This window comes from Dermacentor albipictus, chromosome 5, assembly GCF_038994185.2.
Source record: "Dermacentor albipictus isolate Rhodes 1998 colony chromosome 5, USDA_Dalb.pri_finalv2, whole genome shotgun sequence".
NCBI classification, from domain to species: Eukaryota; Metazoa; Arthropoda; class Arachnida; order Ixodida; family Ixodidae; genus Dermacentor; species Dermacentor albipictus.
Window position 1 is genome coordinate 3789584 of NC_091825.1, and position 4089 is coordinate 3793672.

The following is a 4089-nucleotide window of genomic DNA, read 5'->3' on the forward strand; positions in this document are numbered from 1 at the left end:
GTCATGTTAAAATTGAGGCAGATATCGAGGAAGTTCCTGGCTTCAGTTAGCCCGTACAAAAAAAATTATTGAGAAGGCATTGAAATATTGTTGGTCAATGTTGAGTTCTTTGTTGAGGAATTATTGAGAGTATGTTGGAGAATTGTTGGGTTGAGTGTTGAGCACTCTTGAATATTGGCCACTGAAATCAAATTGAAACACCATTGGGTACCTCAATGTTGAATAATTGTTAAGTTACCATTGGAAGTCCATTGTGCTTAAACGGCCCGTTGTGTTCGTTTTGTTGAATGGTTGTTGAGTTACCATTGATTCTGCGTTGAACTAACGTTGTGGTAGTTCTGTTGACCTGTTGTTGAGTTATTACTGCCACAGCATTGAAAAGCATATCGTGGCACAGTTGAGATGTCATTGAGATTTCAGAAGTCGCCATTGAAATATGATTGACGTTTCGTTGGGCTAGTGTATTTTTATTCATATATTGAAATTGCTTCGCTGTTCACACTTGCATGCCCCGGTGCCTGCTCATAACTTTCCCAAACACAAACAAAATCAAAGGAGAGACTGATCAACTTGAAGTACCTTTATTTACACTAAAGATGTGTGCACGTGAAACATTATTACAGTACATAAGGCACCACTACATCGAACCTGGAGACACAGGCTAGTACCTACAGCACTCTAGCAGTGTAAATACATCTGAAAAAACCTATACATATGAATCCAAGCAAAACGATCATTGTGCTCTTCACTTTCGACTTAATGTTGAATTCCAATGGCGTAGTCGGAACAGCCGACGGACTCCGCGAGCGAGCACTCGACTCTGGCGCAGAGCAACGCCTCCAGATCCGCGAGTGAAACGCAACCTGCGCCGCCGGAGCAAGGCGGAAGCGAAAGTTCTATCACCGAGTTACCCAGAATGCCTTGCGTGTTGTCATTTCCTTCCGCTGTTTGCTCCCAGCACCGCCGCACCGGTCACTTGTCTCTTCAGCGCCGTTCACCTGTTGTTTTTTTTTAAGTGTGGAATGGATATCTCGCCAAGCGTGCAGCAGCTTTTGCTTCCTCGCGAGTCATGACCGGTGGCGCCTCCCAGCAGACAAACGTGGTAAAGGAAATACGTCACGCAGAGTTCCGGTCCACTCCGCCGATTTTGGCGGAGCATCTTTTTCTACTCCACGGAGTGACTCCCGCTCTGAATCCACTCCGACTCTCTCATTGGAACACCTTACTCCCGCCCTCACTCTGCCATTGGAACAAACTTGCTCCGAAACGAGCAGAAAAACGTGCTCCCACTCCGCCATTGGAATTCAGCATAAGTTTATGACTAGAAGGCAAAGCGACTCAAAAGGCAGGGCTTAAGCATACCCTTGTAACAACCAACTTTGAACACATGAACACTTGGAGCTTCTTGCATGTAAATACACAAAAGACATCTGAATATGTTACATTAAAATGTTGCGCACACTAACACATCACAGGAAGAGCTACGGCTTACTGTGAGAAGGCAAAATAACCAACTTGAAACAAATGACTTCACGTAAATATATACAGCAATATATACAACATTCTCACAAACAAAAGTAAATGCCTCCCCTCAAAAGGTAGCCTATCCTTTACTACTAAACGCCAGAGCAAATCGAAAGTAAGCCTTCACAGCGTCCATGCAGCAGCTAGTACACCACAGAGTAACACAGAAAATAGTAGACAATCCCACTTGATGGAGATTGGGAACAGAGATGCGAGCTTGCTAGTGAATCAGCCACATATCAACGGGTGTCTCTTGCACGACGCCAAGGTGCTTTTGGCGTAGAACACTTTAGCATCTGGGAATTTACTGCATACGTAACCTGTGAGAAGGGAATGTGGACAGAAAATGAGATTGCGCGGATTAAGAATCTACCACACACTGCACATAACTACGCACGAAATAGAAGTACACACTACACTGGCAAGTAAAAATTTGCGACTCTTTACGAGTGCCGTCGAGAAAAGGAAGGAATGGGTTACTACGGTAAATGTTAGCTAAAACACGCACAGCGATGTTTCACAGTGGGGAAAATATTCCCGGCTCTCTCGCAGAACCAAACACTACGCGACAGTGCACAGCCCATACCAAACAGATGTCGAATCTTTGGGTAGAAGTCCAGTAGAAGGGATGACCTAAACATACGCCGAGAGCGATGCGAGCGTGAGCGTGCCTGTACGAGTGAGAACATGAACCGCACCTTTGAAGCTAGCCGCGCTCCGGCGTGGCTCCGATCATCCCGCGCGATTTGTGTGCAGAACGTCGCGTACACGCCCTTGCGTTGCGCGGTAGCGTCCGCGCAGTGAGCTAGCTTCATGCACGCGTCATTCTTCACCGCGCAAACGGTGCTCGAGTGCGACGCTTAGCTCGAGGCGACAACGCGCTGATTGGCGCTCCTTTCGCTTCTGGAAACAACGCATATTCGGATCGGTCCAACTCAAAGAGGCAGCAGAGAACGGTGGCATGTTTCGGTTATCGCTTATTAAAATTGTACAGTACGCCTTCAACGGCAGACCGCCGCGCTAGATAAAGATGCTTACTGCGGTAGTTTTGGCGGTGATAGACGATAAGGTGAGCCCGTCGGCGGCTGTGTTCTTTGACCACGTCACCACACCTCTGTTCATTTGCGCTGTGTATCCGTGTACAGTCACCGCGCGGAAGTTGTGACTAATCGGTTGGCCGTTCTCCGAAAATCCCAGAGAGGCGAAATATATTTCGGGGTGCGCCGCATCATTAGCCGCAACCTAAATCGAGGCGCGCTTAACCGCTACGGCACAAAAGGTGATCACACTAACAGTATGGTATACGATGAGCCGCTACGGAAAAAAAATTTCTGATGTTCCACGTGCCAAACCAACGATCTGATTATGAGGCACGTCGTAGTTGGGGACTCCGTATTAATTTTGACTTCCTGGAAATTTTTACGTGCATACAATGCACAATGCACGAGCGTTTTTGCATTCCGCTCCTTTGGAATGCGGCCGCTGCAGGGATCGTATCCACGACCTCGATCCCCAAATTGCCACGGAGGCCGCCATAGTTACGAAATGCGTAAGCGTGAAGTGCAACACCGCTTTCCGGTACGAGTGTGGTACAAGCGTAGCACAGCTGCACACCTGCTGCACGATTATTTGTCGCGGTTCTCCTAAACTCGTAGTGCCTGCCTAAATACCTTGAAAGGCAGCGCGCCTCTCACGTATCGGAACGCGATAACAAGCGCTTAGACGGCATACGTGAGCCGCCATGAAAAATGCCGTGGCCATTGTACAGAATTATCACTGCGCAGAGAAGCCGATCCTTATGTTCCAATTGTGTTCTCTCATACAAATGAAGGAAACGTTATTAGACATGAACAAATGAAGCAATGCGATTTTACGCACATGGGGCGCCGCTGCCTCTTCGCCTGCCATTGTTTCAAACGAAGTGACGGCGGCAGCGAGCGTTAGTATCGCGCGCATTTGCTCCGGGGCATGCGGTTTGCTTCAAGAAAGTGAACGGTGTGCTTAACATGTCACGCTCGCCAATGTCAAAATAGAAAAGAAGGCTACGTGCCCAAGAAAACGAGATTACTTACCTATCTTTAGAAGTGCGGCTGCGACTGTTTCGGGGTGCCTTCTCTCCAACAGGCATCATGGCCTCTGCCGCGCAACTCATCAAAACCGTCAGACTCGCAAGACTAGTTGTTGGGTGAGCCAACCACTTCACCGGATAAACGTCCCACTTATCGTCGTTAAAGCATTTCACTAAAATGTGCGTCATGATGTCCGAAAACAAAATACTTTCATCAAGAAGCACGAGGCGTGAACCACCGCACAACATGCAACCGAATAACTGAGTCCGAAAGCCGTTCACAGCTTCACATGGCTTCACTATCGTATTCAGTTATAAAAACCTTTCAAACACAAAATAACGGCACTTAAGAACCACTAATCAATTAGCGATAATTTTTCATCAACTAACCTTCACAAATTATTAAGAGCTACCTAATTTATAGCGTAAACAATAAATACTACGACCAAAAAATGCGACTACGAAACTAGCGGTAACCATGTCTACTGTTGCAAAAG

The 4089-nt window shown here is 47.1% G+C and overlaps 1 long non-coding RNA gene across 1 annotated transcript; it reads right to left on the reverse strand.

The window, feature by feature from the left end:
- Positions 1-565: 565 nt before the first annotated feature.
- LOC139060374 (uncharacterized) lies at positions 566-3828 on the reverse strand. Its single transcript, XR_011514759.1, has 2 exons — positions 3597-3828; positions 566-1844 (listed from the first exon to the last, which is right to left on the reverse strand). It is a non-coding gene; the product is annotated as an uncharacterized lncRNA (long non-coding RNA).
- Between the last annotated feature and the right edge of the window lie 261 nt (positions 3829-4089).